A 17887-nucleotide genomic window follows, 5' to 3' on the forward strand; every position below is an offset into this window, starting at 1 on the left:
TTCATAGACATGCTGATGCTGCAGCTGCTAAGTCGCTTCAGTCGTGTCCGACTCTGTGCGACCCTATAGACGGCAGCCCACCAGGCTCCCCTGTCCCTGGGATTCTCCAGGCAAGAACACTGGAGTGGGTTGCCATTTCCTTCTCCAATGTATGAAAGTGAAAAGTCAAAGTGAAGTCGCTCAGTTGTGTCCAACTCTTAGCGACCCCATGGACTGCAGCCTACCAGGCTCCTCCATCCATGGGATTTTGCAGGCAAGAGTACTGGAGTGGGGTGCCAACGCCTTCTCCGACATACTCATCGACAAATTCCCCTATCTCTTAATAGGAAGCCTCACCTACAGTACCAAAGGCTCCTTTTGCAAGGAAACTAGCCTATTATAGGCCTCATCCCACAGCCAAGAATCAGAGTGCAAATATCTAAAAGCATCATATAATGAGTCACATTAGGGCTTCCCTGGTGTTTCAATGGTAAAGAATCTGCTTGCCAACAGAAGACACAAGTTTGATCCCTGGGTCGGGAAGATCGCCTGGAGAAGGGAATGGCAACCCACTCCAGTGTTCTTGCCTGGAGAATCCAATGGACAGAGGAACCTGATGGGCTACAGTCCATGGGGTCACAAAAGAGTCAGACATGACTTAGCGCCTAAACAACAGTGAATTGTGTTAGCATTTACAAAATATCTTGGTCTGTCATCACAGGGAGCTCTGATGAGGTGAGTGCCCATTGAATTAAAGTGGTCCTTCACCCAAAAGAGCAACTTCTGTTCCTGTCAATTAATACCGCCTTTGGCTTGTAATGGCTTATTTGTTTTGAGTTTGCGTGCTGTTTTATGACACATATTACAAGAAGCCCTGAAGGGGACCACTTTTTGTTTAACAGACATTAGCAGTGAACACCACACCTGCTAAGATTCAAGTAGGTGTAGAGTGTTGAGACACACACTGGGATGAGGTCTGAACACACGTGGAGGGTGGAAGAGGCATTTGATAAAGCAGGTTGGGGTGTCCAAAAGTCAAAGTCTTTCAACCCATGTTTTCCATCCTTCACACTTTAGCAGGTGGAAGACTCTAGAAGTATCTCACCAACATACTAACCAATTCAAAATTTGTAGGTGTCTCACAGATGAATGGAAGGCATGATTGCCAACATACCCCTGTAATTCCCACAAATGGTGCTTCAGTCCTCAGTGGAAGATATAACCTATAAGTGTTCTTCCAATCGATACATTCAAAATGAGACAGTTCAAAGGAAATTTTTAAATTACGTTACCTAATGCAAATGTTCCTTGACAGCAGTAGTGCTTTAATTAAATAGCCCTGTGTGCTGCTAAGTCACTTCAGTCCATAGGGCTACCCTATGGCCTGTAGCCTGCCAGGCTCCTCTGGCCATGGGATTCTCTAGGCATGAATACTGGAGTGGGTTGCTGTGCTCTCCTCCAGGGGATTTCCTGACCCAGGGATCGAACCCACGTTTCTTACATCTTCTGCATTGGCAGGCAGGTTCTTAACCACTAGCGCCACCTGGGGAGCCTAAATAGCCCTACTTTTCCATATTGTCTTTTTTAAGGAAATAGACACTATTTCATAGCATCCTCATCAGTAGCTTTAGGGTAACTCTATAGGACAAATTTAGAGCCTCACAAATTAGCCCCAATTATATCACAAAAACTGTCCAACAGCAACAACAACAAAAAGACCTGTGTATATGTCACCCAAGACCCATTCCTATTCTGCATCATTAGAGGATACAAACTCTGTTCCCTAAGACATAATATGACAAGGAAATAGAACTAATAATGAGAAGGATGGACAAAAATGATTGATATCAAGTTGTAAGTGTATAACACTAACCCTGTAACACAAAAGTTCTCAAGCCAGGTTACATAACTACAAATGGGGAGCAGAGAGAACTTTTGAGAAATACTATTGATGTTGTTAAGGGAGTAGATCTTACTAGACTAGACTTTAATGATCATTTTGCAATATATACAAATATTGAATCATGTTGTATATCTGAAGCTAATATAATATATATCAATTATGCCTCAATTTAAAAAAGAAAAAAAAATACTAATGACTGGGTCACTAGTCATTAGCATGACTAGGCCAGAAGACCAACTAAATCGTATCTCTTAAGGAGGCAGTAGTATTTTTTTTAATACTTATGAATAAGCAGCCAAACTTAGAACCCATAACAAATAGTCTTGGCAGCTTCCAACCCATTATACACATGAGGATGTTTCAGTATCATAATAGAGTTTCCAAATTAGAACAAGGCTTTTGATTTTTCCTTGGTTGCTGCTGAGTCCCAGGTAAGCAATACATTGTTTAAAAAAATACACAATGCTTGCATCCAGAAAAATGTTTGCACTTATTTACATACTAAATACAATTTATTCAGCATCTGCTATAGCAACGAATAAAACACACAGTGTCCAATCTTTCCAAATTTGGAGGTTAGTTGTTTCTAGAATGATTTCCTTAAGTATTTATACTTGAATGCTGAGCTTAAAATGCAATTTCTTAGACACACAGATGGAAAGAATATATCCTTCAAATGGTATCTGTTTATCACACTTTCCTCTTTGCTCGCATTTCCAGTTCCTTCCTGTATTATAATGTAAGGTGAATCGCAAGGCCTGCTCCATTATGTAACTCTTTAAAATTCGACTGAAAAAAAAAAAAAAGTCATCTGAAATCACAGAGCAGATGCCCCTCATGCCTATCCCCAGTAGGTTCAGTTCTGAATATGCCGTGCTGCTGTTAGAGAGTTGTGTATATTCTGTGTCTGTGTGTGGAGGCACTGGCGCTCCTCAGAGGAGCACATGCACTTCTGAAGCTCCGTCTGGCACTGGGGCTTCTGTCGTCTTCTTTCCCAGATACTTTCTATATTTAAAACCTTGCATTCTCTTGATATCTTTTGTTCTTCCATTTTACAATAAACTCTTTATCTCAGTGTCTCCATTTTTAAAAACTTTATCCTGCCTAGTTTCCTTATCTAGAACTCTCTTTCAAGTGTGTAACTGCTTCCTTTATCTCTTACCTTTCACCACCTCTCTCTTCCTGCAGGGTAATCCTGCTCCCCTCCCCACCACCACCCTCCCCACCCCCTCCTAATCTCCACTTCTTTCTTCCTTCTAGAAGAGTTGCATTTTCCATCACTGCATGTTCATTAGCAAGGCAGTGATAACATCAAATGGTGGTATAATAATATTCTTCCCATTAGACAAACTCACTTTACTTTTAGGTTGCTTTAGGAGAACCAGAAGTAAATTCTGTAGCCTGTCAATCCAACAGTGTTTTCAGATGCAGATACAAACACTTTACATTCACAAATTTCTATTATTTATGTCTAAAATGTTAAAAACAAATAATAATAATTATGATTTTGAATGTGTATTCAGCATTATAGTGAAAATACAAGAAAATAATCTAAATAGCTATAGAAATTATACCTCATTGCCAGTCCATACCTCACATAATGGATAATTACCTTTGAGTCCAAAGCATTAATTTCTTAGTCTCAATGTCTATATATTCTGACATGAGATACACTGTTTTTAATAGGAGGCTTTGATTATATATGCAATATAATTTAATATTATCTTTTAAAATGTCTTTTAATACTTTTCTATAAAACTATCTAGATATAATGCTTATCAATTGTATGTTCCAATTATTTTGAGGAAATAAAGTTAAGCCAGAGCATATATAATTTCTAACATAATCCAAGAATCCCTTATATGTAGATATAAAGCTCATTTACATAAATTTTCAAACAAGCTTCCTGAATCAGTGAAAGACTCATTAGGTAAAGATCAATCTGATAAGATCCCTTCCTTAAACAGAGCTGCTTAAATGCAGTGTTCAGGACTCCTTAAGCTTTTCGAGTGTTTTCTAGGTGGCAAAAGTTATTTCTTTGGAAGTCTGGAGTAGTTCAGTCACCCTGAGCTTTTCTCTTCCAAATCTATAGATGTTAATGGATGTTTGATTCTATGGGAATTTGTTGGCATAATCCCTCTACCAAAACAAAGTAGTGAATTATTTGGAACTACTTATAAGGATAAAATCAATAACTACAGGGCATGAGCTTAAAACTCACTGCCCATGCTATTTTCTTGGCAAGTTTCCAAATGTCATCTTGAATGGATGCTTGAATGTTTTCCTAGGGATCCACTATATTTTATCACTTAACTCATGCTCAGAGAATGTCAGCCAAGAGCCTAGATTTAGATCTTGGTTTTGCCACTTTAGCTGTCCGAATGATCTTGGGAAGGTCAAATTGAAATAATCCAATCAGAGAATAAACAGGAAGGAGTCACTTTCCGGAATCTAAATTTCTTCATCTGTGAAACGGGAAAAAAAAAAAAAAAAACACCTCACCATGGGTAAGACTGAGCCCATTAAAAGAAGAGACTACATGAATAAATGGTTCATAAAGGTTGATATATTTCTTAACTCATCATGGCCACATAGCCCAAAAGAATTCCATCTGTAAGCTTTTCCACTAGTCGATGTACATTTTGTATTCCTATTGAATCACTGGATGGGGAGAAAAACACTTCAGAATTATTATAGAAAGATCATTCCCTCAATGAAGGTTGTTATGTCTACAAATAGACAAAGCTAGGCAAAGCCAGGAATTTCACCCACAATCTCCTACCATCTCAAAGGCATGAAGGCTCTCTCTCCTTGGTGACAGCCTCTTCTCGCTCCTCCTTTGATCAGTCCATTTCCATCGTGGTTGTTAGTATCCCAGTGCGGTGGCAAAAAAAAAAAAAAAAAAAAAGAGCTTTGATTGGCTAACTGCTCCTCCACTGTGCAAGAAAGAAAATGTAAAATGCACATCTACTTTGAGGTTTTCTGCTTGTGTTAATGGAAATTTGGTGAGTGAAACGATGGGGAGAGTTAGCCTGCTCAACTTTGACTCAGATAAGCAACACATAACTGAGGACTTGGACAGAGGGCTGTCCAGAGCACACTGGCACAGATGAAAGACTGGGGAGAGGTTTGCTCTATACAATCTAGAGCACTGTGCTTTGAATCAGGAGAATTAATTCAAGCAGAGGTCTCTGTGCTGCCCACTTTGTTCCAGGTAAGAAAGCTCGCCTAACACCCCTGCTTCAGTTACTTCATCTTTTTTTTTTTTTAACTTAAAAAAATTTTTTTGGCCATGCCACTTGGCATGTGGACCTTAGTTCCTCAACCTGGGATCGAGCCTGTGACCTTAACATTAGAAGCTCAGAGTCTTAATCCCTGGATCACCAGGGAAGTTCCTCAGTTATTTCACCTTGAAGGTGAACGTGAACATGAAGTCGCTCAGTCGTGTCCAACTCTTTGCGACCCCATGGACTGTAGCCTACCAGGCTCCTTTGTCCATGGGATTTCCCAGGCAATAGTACTGGAGTGGATTGCCATTTCCTTCTCAAGGGATCTTCCCAACCCAGGGATCAAACCCGGGTCTCCCGCATCTTAGACAGGGAAAATGACACCACATTTACTACTCAGAATTCTGTCATTGAGAATGAACTGACAATTCTCACACCTTTACAGAGAGATGACCCAAAGCATTTAGCAATAGAATAAGCAAAGATATTTTAATTGTGCTGGTGATGAAGAGGAGTTATAGTATACAGTATTTTCCAAGCAAATGTTACCATTTTTCTAAGGAGCTGATTACTATTTTGAAAAACATCCTAGGACTGGTCTGCAAACAGCACATTTTGGGAAAGAATTAATCTGTGTCTTGTTATCGTTGGAAAGACAAGATAAAACAGTGATCAAGAGTCCAGCCTCAGAAATCAAACTGAATTTGATTCCTGGCTCCACTATTTCCTAGCTGTATAACCAGACTTTGTCTCAGTATCCAGATCTGTAAAATGGGGTTCATCAAATTTCCTCCTACACAGGATTTTATAAGGATTAAATGAGTATATAAGTGTAAAAAGACTTGGCATAGGGCCTGGCACATAATAAATGATAAATGCCAATTACCATTCGATTTCACTGCTTAGTGACCAGTTTCTGGAGGACAGGGCTTTCTTCTCATGTCTCATGAGACCCCCACCCCACACCACCTCCTCCATGCCTGTACACAGCATTTGGCACATAAATACCCAATAGAATGAATGTTCATTCATCTGTTTCAAAAACGTTTACTAAGCATATATCTGTAGGTAAACAACAGTGACTATTAAATCAGTAGGTATTTACACATCTAATTACCTGACCCACATAGCTGCAATCTAACTATAGGCCATGATTGTGACCTGTCCACAGAAGTGTTTCACATTGATAAAGCAGCACCACAAAGTTTATCCCACATTTGAATACACAAAAGGTCCAATGCTTATCTCCTAAAGGACGTTTTCTTGTGCCAGTGTGAACTGTACCATCACTAGTCAAAGGCGACAGATGAGCTATAACAAAAGAATCTAGAAACACATGCTTTTAACGGTAGTGTTCTTATGTTGGAAAGACAGTTTTACTTTTTTTAATTGTATAAATACCAAGAGAAACACTCCATGGGGAAAAAAAAAAACAGTCATAATATGAGAACAAGGTAAGAAAAATCAGTTCGTGACTTTCACTTCTCTTCTTTTCACTGACAAACTGCAGTCAATTTTACTATCACTTGCATTCTTTCAATTGGGAAATAAGGACTCAGAAGAAAATGGAATAAGAATTAGTCAAACCTGTTCTGTCCTACAAATTTTTTCTTAGGTTAGATGGTAAAGGAGCTTCAAAGGAATAAGTCAAGTCATTTAAAAGGACTTTGCCACTAACACAGATAACTGGAAAATAAATGTTTACTCATCTTGATAAAATCAGGTATAAAAACTAATTTGGTTTACCAACTAAAAATAGCTGTTATTTAACTACCTGAAGGCTGTCTTTAAAAGTCATTTTAAAGTGAAAAGTACTATGAATGTTTCACTAATTTATATTCAGTATTATTTGCCAAATATAACCAATTATAATTTTTTATATATAGTAGGTGAACAGAGATAAAATCTCCAAGTCCAAAAATGTAACCATAATAAATAGAAGAGTATTTCCCCCCCCCACACATTTATAAGAATAAAAATGAAAGTCTTCTGGTGTTCAGACCAAACTCCAAACAAAATTCCTAAACTTCTGTTTTAGAATTTTGATGCCAAACTTTGGCTAAGGAAGTAACAATCCGCAGCACTGTTGCAAAGTTCTAAAAAAGAGGGTTTTATACAAATACTGACAGGCTCTGATCACCAGTGGCAATAGAAGGCGCCACCATAATTGCAGTCTCCTTAAGACAGAACTTATTTCAGGCTAAGAACGACAGCCAATATTTTGTATTTTAATTAAGAAAGCTGGACTTTGTTTATAATAATTGACTGTTAGGTCAATTCTTGCCAGGATACACTCATAAAAGAATTTTTGCCTCATGTAAGCTTTCATTTAAGATTTTGGAGCAGATTTAGGATTTGGGGTTGAAAGCTTTTTCAATTGCTTATTGTAGTTGCTTTCACTGTAATATTAATAGCTTAAGAATATATTTGCATATATTTTCAACCTATTTGTCAAGGGCCATAAATATTTATTATTTGTTTCTTGAAGAAAATTTTTAATCATGGTGATGAAAACATATTGTCTTCTGTAAACACAAAAGCCACATCGTTTCCCTCATTAATTTGTGAGACCTGGAAATGAATCAATCTTCCACAGTGTTATAACATCAATCAATCAATATTTAAGAGAGAGTAGACCAAAGAGATAATCAAATAACGAATGAAATATTTGAGATATGACTTACCAATAGGCTGATCTTTAAAATGTCTATCTTTTTTTATTTTGGCTGTCCAGATTAAAGTATTCTATACAATAAATCCTTTAAAGCTCCTGTCGTCAAAAAAAATTTTTTTTCTTCTCAATCATAATTATCTTCTGGCACATGTGATAATAGTAATATTGCTTAATGTTTGTTTTAAAAGTAAATTAGAGACAGAATATATCTAAAAATTATACCTCTAGAAAAATGAGGCTCAGGAGGAAACCAAATGGAACACTGCCACCTTTTGGTTATAGAAATGGTAAGGTTGCAGGAGTTCACTGCTAGTTTTTCTCAGTCTAAATCCGTAGACATACTTCCATCTTTTAGAAATAGTAATGCTCTCTCTGTTGGCATGAAAACACCCATCTTTAGACTTTCATTCTTTTGGTCCTTCACTTTTTAGGCATTTCAGTCTCCATTTTGCAAGTTTGTCCCCAAATTCTTCAACTTTAAACCTGGAAACAATTCTTCCTGTTTATTTTGTTTAAAAAAAAATGGCAAGTAATGACCCAGTAATGAAAAACACAATGAGACTTTTCTATCCTGGGGCTCTGTTGTGAATATTTCTTTTATTTCTCTTTGTACCAAACAACACCGCTACTCTGTGGAACAGGATTTTGAAATGTCACACTCAAATTCCCCAAATCACTAATTGCATTTCTTTCAGCTAGAAGGATTTGTGTCTTCTCACCCATAAGTGTTTTATGTATACAGTTTTAAATTATAGGGTAAAAGAAGTGATACAGTGGGTGCCTAGGTGCATATAGGGGATAATTGGCGGATGAGAAGAAATGAAGGGCTACATGGAGACATAGATTTCATGTAGGGCAGGATCTGAAATTATGATGTTTTTCTAAGCATGGGGACAAAACAAGGAAAATAAAGAGTAGACAGACTTCACAAATAAAGTAAAGAAAAGAACTGGTTGAACAGATGAAAGTGATGAAAGCGAAAGTCACTCAGTCGTGTCCGACTCTTTGTGACCCCATGGGCTATAGAATCCGTGGAATTCTCCAGCCCACTGGAGTGAGTGCCCTTTCCTTTCCCCAGGGGATCTTCCCAACACAGGGATTGAACCCAGGTCTCTCACATGGCAGGCGGACTCTGTACCAGCTGAGCCACAAGGCAAGCCCAGTTGAACAGTATATTATACTATTTTTTTTCAGTCCAGTTATTACCCAGTCCTCTGGCTATAAAAGTGGAAAAACAGTATGCAACATATAATCAAAATAATAATTAAAATATACATATGAGTTCCCTGGTGGCTCAGATGGTAAAGAATCTGCCTGCAGTGCAAGAAACCTGGGTTCAATCCTTGGGTCAGGAAGTTCCCTTGGAGAAGGGAAGGGCTACCCACTCCAATATTCTTACCTGGAGAATTCCATGGACAGAGGAACCAGGTGCACTACAGTCCATGGGGTCAGGAGGAGTTAGAAATGAATGAGCAACTAACACTGTCTTTCCTGAGTTTAAAGAAAAGAAAGAGAAGTCCCTGAGAGCCAGTAACAAAGAAATGTAAAACAAAAGCTTTGTAAAGTGACTCAGTAGATGTTGAAGGGGTTATTAGACCCAAATGAAACCTCATTCTTAGATGCAATGGATTAGATGTCTATTTGGGATAAGAACATGACCTTGGACATATGTGAGCTTGGGTGAAGGACCTGAGATCCCTGTAAAAAGCCAGGAGAACGGAAGAGTGACTCCTGAGTGGCAGAAAAGTGAAAGTCGCTCAGTCGTGTCTGACTCTTTGCAACCCGTAGACTATACAGTCCACGGAATTCTCAGGCCAGAATACTGGAGTGGGTGGCCTTTCCCTTCTCCAGGGGATCTTCCCAACCCAGGGATCGAACCCAGGTCTCCCTCATTGCAGGTGAATTCTTTACCAGTTGAGCCACAAGGGAAGCCAAGTAACAAGGGTATTTGATTCTGCTTGAGGATCTAAATAGGAAAACAATATTCCCTTTTAAAAATTAAAACAAATGACTTCACAATACTAATCTCCAAGTTCAGTTCAGTCACTCAGTCATTTCCGAATCCCCAAGGATTATAGTGAAATCCTCAAGTCTAGGAAAAAAAAAAAACTAGTGTGAAACCAATTGAACAAGCATGAGTATATAATATCATATCCTAAGGTACACAGTATTCCAACAAAGGAATTGAAGAGAACTTCAAAATCATAAATTGCAAACTGCACTAGCAAACCATCTAATAATTAGCAGGAGCCCTTAAATAAAACAGCTTAGAGGCGTCACCCATGCCAGCCTGGAGGAAGTAAAGCCATCTGAAATAGACTGTTTTAAAATATGCTTAAAATGGTGAAAGAGATAACAGAAGAAATAGAAATCATAATTTTTAAAAGCAGAACATAGAAAAGAATAGGATGATTTAGGGGGAAAATTTAATTAAAAAAATTTAAATTATTACCATTTTAAAAAAAAAATCAGTGAATGATTTAAACAACCAACCAGACACAACTGAAAGAAAAAGGAATGAACCAGAAGATCTACCTGGGAAGTCTACCCCAAGGCACTCAAAATATAAAGCGAGAAACACATGCAAAAAGGAAGTGCTGGAAATCTCTGCAAAATATTATGGCAAGTTTCTCTTCAATAAACTTAGGGTGTTTTTCTCAATGAAAAATTTATAAGCAGATTTCAGGAATAACTCCTCTGTTTATCACCACTGCTGTATCCTCAAATATTACTTGAAATAATACGAAAAGAATTTATGTGCAAGTTGCCAAATAATGAATGCTTTTTAAATTACTGAAGTTAAGAATTTTTACATGCTCTACAATGTAGAAACTTGAATTCTTCAAGATAATTCTAGCTTTGCCATTAGGTCCCCTAAATATAATGGGAGGTCTCTAAAATAGCTTCTTCTGTATTTGTGCTCAAGCGCAACTGGTTCCCTGAAAATGTGGATTGATCACATTGACTTGCCCTTAAAAGTAAAAGAGATCGATATTTAAAACAGACATTTCGAAATTAGGGTAACTCTATTTAAGCCTGTCATTTTACAGGCTGGGTATAAAGAATAATGTTATCAAACTGCTGACATTTTACGTATTTTATGACTTTGTAACTTAATAAATGCTAATGCAATTGATATCAACTTATGGACATTACACAAAGGCAACATTATAAAATAAAAAGAATATGAAATTTTTGTACAAAGACTCAACTCACTATCTTGAAAAACGTTTGAATCTAAAGAGTAATTTATATTAGTGGTAAAGGCTATATATATTCGTATAGTTTTAATTAACATCTCAAATCTAAAATATTCTTTGTATTGCTGGGAAACTTTTAAACTCTGAATAGATAATAAAATTAATATGGTTTAAAAAAAAAAGAACTAATGGGATCTTGCTTCCAATATTAGGTTATAAAAAACTATAGCTCCATTGCAGGGCTCTCTCTCCCTCTCTGGCTCTCTCCCTTGAACCACCAGCAAGCTGTCCTGTTGTGGGGACATCCCATCAGCCTATGGGGAGGTCCATGAAGTAAAGAGCTGAGAGCTTCTAGCAGCCACATGAGTGAGTGTAGAGGCATCTCTCTCCCCTCATCCATCACCATCAAACCATCAGAGGATCCCACAGCCACGACCACCAGGTTAACTGCATCATCATGAGAGATCTCTAGCCACAGACATCTATGTAGGGTCAGATTTCTGACCCACAAATACTATGAAATAGTAAATGTTTTTGTTTTAAGCTTCTAACTTGGGGAGCTATTTGTTATGTAGCAGTGAATAGTTACTTACATGAGCAAGATGTCATTTAACTTAGGAAAGGTACTGGTACCAGTATCTCAACATCAAAAATGTAATGTGAAGTGTTATCACTTGAGAGTCTAGTTCTGAAGGTTTGAATCAGCCATCAATCAACTTTACAGATATCAATTCTTCAAATAAATTAATATCAAAATCTGATTTCTTATTTTTAAAAATAGTTAATGAACAAGCTAACTTAGAAAAAAATCATCTGATGGACATGCCATCCATTCACTCCTTGAGAAAACTTGATCTAAGCATGAGGTGTAAAATAAACTATTTTAGAATAAAGCTTCTCTGATACTGATATTGAGAACATTGTCCATCTCTCTATATATTCCTCTTAAAACATCACATGAAATTTTAGTTTTAAAATTTAGTAATGGGGGAAAATAATTCTTCTGTAATTACATTGATTCATTTATTCAATAAATATTGTATTTATTATCTTATAGTACCATAAGTTAGGCATTTATGTCCATACTGGGAATACATTTGTTAGGAAAAAATATGTTTAAGGAAGAAGCAGACATTAAACAGTGGATCACAAGTTAAAAGACAATAAGGTGGAAGTTTCAACCAACACCTTAAAATGACAAATATCAGACATCAGATGTAAAATATTTTGAGGGAGGTCTACAAACACCAGTTGCTGCTGCTGCTAAGTCACTTCAGTCATGTCCGACTCTGTGCGACCCCATAGACGGCAGGCCACCAGGCTCCCCGGTCCCTGGGATTCTCCAGGCAAGAACACTGGAGTGGGTTGCCATTTCCTTCTCCAATGCACGAAAGTGAAAAGTGAAAGTGAAGTCGTTCAGTCCTGTCCGACTCTTAGCGACCCCATGGACTGCAGCCTACCAGGCTCCTCCATCCATGGGGTTTTACAGGCAAGAGTACTGGAGTGGGGTGCCATCGCCTTCTCTACAAACACCAGTTAATCATCCCTAAAGTCCTCCAACCCAAGAGTAGTCAGTGGTCAAAAATAGAGAAAACTGTTGTGTGTTGAAGGTCCCTCCTTTTCAGAGGGAAGAGTCGGACATGGTGTCTGCTTCTAACATCAGACTGAATTACAGATTTAAATGAGTCCATCAGAGAACTTGATGTGTGTTCCTTAAAGCTGGGGGTTGTAGTAGATGGTGTGTTACTCCCATCTTGTTGTTGCTCGGTCGTTCATTTGTGTCTGACTCTTTGCGACCCCGTGGATGGTAGCACTCCAGGCTTCCCTGACCTCAACCATCTCCCAAAGCCTGCTCCAACTGATGTTCATTAAGTCAGTGATGCCATCCAACCATCTCATCCTCTGTCGTCCCCTTCTCCTCCTGCCTTCAATCTTTCTCAGCATCAGGGTCTTTTCTAAAGAGTCAGTTCATTGCATCAGGTGGCCAAAGTATTGGAGTTTTAACTTCAGCATCGGTCCTTCCAAGAAATATTCAGGACTGATTTCCTTTAGGATGGACTGGTTTGGTCTCCTTGCAGTCCAAGGGACTCTCAAGAGTCTTCTCCAACACCACAGTTCAAACACATCAATTCTTCAGTGCTCAGCTTTCTTTATGGTCCAACTCTCACATCTTACATGACTTACATGACTTAGTAAGTCATCTTAGTCTTACATGACTAATGGAAAAACCATAGCTTTGACTAGATGGACCTTTGTTGGCAAAGTAATATCTCTGCTTAAGATATGGGAATACCAGACCACCTGATCTGCCTCTTGAGAAATTTGTATGCAGGTCAGGAAGCAACAGTTAGAACTGGACATGGAACAACAGACTGGTTCAAATAGGAAAAGGAGTACGTCAAGGCTGTATATTGTCACCCTGCTTATTTAACTTATATGCAGAGTACATCATAAGAAACGCTGGACAGGAAGAAACACAAGCTGGAATCAAGATTGCCGGGAGAAATCTCAATAATCTCAGATATGCAGATGACACAACCCTTATGGCAGAAAGCAAAGAAAAACTAAAGAGCCTGTTGATGAAAGTAAAAGTGGAAAGTGAAAAAGCTGGCTTAAAGATCAACATTCAGAAAACGAAGATCATGGCATCCTGTCCCATCACTTCATGGGAAATAGATGGGCAAACAGTGGAAACAGTGTCAGACTTTATTTTCCTGGGCTCCAAAATCACTGCAGATGGTGACTGCAGCCATGAAATTAAAAGACGCTTACTCCTTGGAAGGAAAGTTATGACCAACCTAGATAGCATATTCAAAAGCAGAGACATTACTTTGCCAACAAAGGTTCATCTAGTCAAGGCTATGGTTTTTCCTGTGGTCATGTATGGATGTGAGAGCTGGACTGTGAAGAAGGCTGAGTGCCGAAGAATTGATGCTTTTGAACTGTGGTGTTGGAGAAGACTGTTGAGAGTCCCTTGGACTGCAAGGAGATCCAACCAGTCCATTCTGAAGGAGATCAGCCCTGGGATTTCTTTGGAAGGAATGATGCTAAAGCTGAAACTCCAGTACTTTGTCCACCTCATGGGAAGAGTTGACTCATTGGAAAAGACTCTGATGCTGGGACGGATTGGGGGCAAAAGGAGAAGGGGACGACAGAGGATGAGATGGCTGGATGGCATCACTGACTTGATGGACGTGAATCTGAGTGAACTCTGGGAGTTGGTGATGGACAGGAAGGCCTGGTGTGCTGCGATTCATGGGGTCGCAAAGAGTCGGATATGACTGAGCGACTGATCTGATCTGATCTAGGTTGGTCATAGCTTTTCTTCCGAGGAACAAGAGTCTTTCAATTTCATGGCTGCAGTCACTATCTGCAGTGATTATTGGAGCCCAAGAAAATAAAGTCTGTCACTGTTTCCCCAACTATTTGCTATGAAGGGGTGGGACCAGATGCCATGATCTTCATTTTTTGAATGTAGTTTTTAGCCAGATTTTTCACTCTCCTCTTTCACTTTCATCAAGAGGCTCTTTAATTTCTCTTTGCTTTAAGGGTAGTGTAATCTGCCTATCTGAGGTTATTGATACTTCTATTGGCAATATTGATTCCAGATTGTGCTTCATCCAGCCCAGCATTTTACATGATATACTCTGCATGTAAGTTAAATAAGCAGGGTGACAGTATATAGCCTTAACATACTGCTTTCCCAATTTGGAACCAGTTCATTGTTCCATGTCAGGTTCTAACTGTTGCTTCTTGACCTGCATACCGATTTCTCAGGAGGCAGGTAAGGTGGTCTGGTATTCCCATCTCTTGAAGAACTTTCCAGTTTGTGTGGTCCACACAGTCAAAGGCTTTGGCATAGTCAATGAAACAGAAGTAGATATTCTTCTGGAATTCTCTTGCTTTTTATGTGATCCAACAGATGTTGGCAAATTGATCTCTGGTTCCTCTGCCTTTTCTAAATCCAGCTTGAACACCTGGAAGTTCTTGGTTCACATACTTTTGAAGCCTAGCTTGGAAAATTTTGAGCATTACTTTGCTAGCATGTGAAATGAGTGCAATTGTTCAGTAGCTTGAACATTCTTTGGCATTGCCTTTCTTTGGGATTGGCATGAAAACTGACCTTTTCCAGTCCTGTGGCCACTGTTGAGCTTTCCATCTCCCATCTAATGCTAAGTCGCTTCAGTCGTGTCTGACTCTGTGTGACCCTATAGACGGCAGCCCACCAGGCTCTGCCGTCCCTGGGATTCCTCAGGCAAGAACACTGGAGTGAGTTGCCATTTCCTTCTCCAATGCATGAAAGTGAAAAGTGAAAGTGAAGTCGCTCAGTTGTGTCCGACTCTTCGCAACCCCATGGACTGCAGCCTACCAGGCTCCTCCGCCCATGGGATTTCCAGGCAAGAGTACTGGAGTAGGGTGCCATTGCATCTAGGAAATATTAAAGGCAAGGAACCATTGGTTAATTTCTCCAATGATGGGAAAAGTAAGGAGAGTGTCTGACTTGAGATGGGCTCTTATTCCAAGAATTTAATAAAGCAAAAGCTATTTGAGGATTTTCTATAGGACAGATTTGGGCCACAAATGGTGTAAAAATAGTGTGCTGAACTGTGTTGTGGACCAGCCCACAAAGGCTACCTAAAGAGTGATCTGGCTGTATAGACAGATCTTAGAAGTCATAATCCTGTATGACTTCATCTTAATTAATTTTATCTACAAGGGAATTTACATTTCCCAAAAAAGAGACATTCTGAGGTTCTGGGTGGTTATGTGAGCTTTTGTGACAAATTAAACAGAAAATAATTTACAGAAATGTTGGTACGGCAATAAGGGCAGAAGATAGATAGATGCATATGAATGTGCATATATATTTAAGCTTAGGGATTAATATAATTTCAAAATGTGCTTTGTTAGGGAAACTTTATTTTATTATTCTAAGGTTTTGCCTTTTCTGATTGTTTTTATATTAAAATGCACATTTTATTTTTTTTTTTATGGAATTTATTTATTTTTTTATTCTTCCAATTTTATTTTATTTTTAAACTTTACATAATTGTATTAGTTTTGCCAAATATCAAAATGAATCCGCCACAGGTATACATGTGTTCCCCATCCCGAACCCTCCTCCCTCCTCCCTCCCCATACCATCCCTCTGGGCCGTCCCAGTGCACCAGCCCCAAGCATCCAGCATCATGCATCGAACCTGGACTGGCAACTCGTTTCCTACATGATATTTTACATGTTTCATTGCCATTCTCCCAAATCTTCCCACCCTCTCCCTCTCCCACAGAGTCCATAAGACTGTTCTATACATCAGTGTCTCTTTTGCTGTCTCAGTACACAGGTTAATTTATGCACATTAAAATGCACATTTAAAATTATGTTAGCACATTATAGTGAGAGCATATGGCAGGTTTTTTTTTTTTTTTAAACAAATTTTAATTAATATATTTATTTTAATTGGAGGCTATTTGTTAAAAATAAGTTTAAAAATTTAAAACCTGGCAACTTCATGTCAGTAAAATTTGAAACTTTACTCGTTTGTGAAATCTAAAAATCTGGGAGTCATACAGAATCTGAGGATAACATTTTCATATGGGCCACTGGAGGAGCAAAAACACAGAAAAATACTCATCAAACAACAAAGCAACTCTCATCCCACTAATACTATTTCCTGTTACCCTGTGTTTTTACTATTTCTTGCCACTGATTTCTACACTGTATTTCTCAATCCATTCACTCTTTGTTGTCTTACTCATAGTTAAAAAGATCGCTTACTTCAGGGCCACTATCCTCATCTCCTAACCATTGTTTTAATTGAATAAAAGGTTATTTCAATTCTATAGTGTTTTACAATTTTCAAAAGTTTCACACACATGATTTCATGTCATTCCCTAATAACCCTTTTCCCCCTCCCCCACTATGTTACCCATCCTTTTTTCACCCTCTCCCCATTGGAAACCCCTAGTTTGGTCTCTACATCTGTGAGTCTGATTCTTTTCTGTTTTACTCACTAGTCTGCTGTATTTTGTAGATTCCACATACAAGTGATATCACACAGTATTTCTCTTTCTCTGTCTGACTTATTTCACTAAGCATGATGCCCACCATAGTTTGTCCCTGATGGTGCGAATGGCAAAATTTCATTCTTCTTTATGGCTGAGTAACAGTTTGTTTTATATATACAACAGATATATGTATCTGTTCGTCTACTGATGAATAGTTAAGTTGCTTCCATACCTTGGCAAGTGCTACTATAAACACTGGGTTGCATGTATCTTTTCAAATTAGAGTTTTCCTTTTATTCAGATATATGCCCAGGAATGGAATTGCTGGGTCATATGGTAGTTTTATTTTTAATTTCTTGAAAAACCTCCTTACTATTTTCAACCATGGCTGAAGGAATCATGCTCCCTGACTTCAGACTATATTACAAAGCTACAATACCCCAAACAATAAGGTACTGGCACAAAGACAGAGAGATCAATGGAACATCTCCTTAAATCAACATTCCCATCTAGCAGATCTATTTCCTCAGGTCATGTCCACTGCCTGTTCTCTGTTTCTCTTCAGACCACCATGCTCTATCAAGTGGGCCCTCATCACTGCACCGCACGCCATTCATTGCAGATTGCTGGCCCTGCGCTGCGAGTGTTCCCAGTGCTTCCTCCCCTGGTCTAGTCTCCTCAGTCTCCCACTCCAACTCTGTACTCATCTTGCCCATCTTCAGCTGATATCATAAATTACGGAGAACTTTTAACAAACCTGAAATGAGTCCTCAGTTTACCCCAAGATGGTTGCGTGCCTCTCTCTACTTTCTTTCTCTTTTTCACGTCCTGTGAAAAGGTGCCTTGAAGCCCTCCCATCGCCTCCACTTGCACTTGCATCCTACTTTGCCCAGTACCAT

Source organism: Bos mutus, chromosome 23 (assembly GCF_027580195.1).
Source record: "Bos mutus isolate GX-2022 chromosome 23, NWIPB_WYAK_1.1, whole genome shotgun sequence".
NCBI classification, from domain to species: Eukaryota; Metazoa; Chordata; class Mammalia; order Artiodactyla; family Bovidae; genus Bos; species Bos mutus.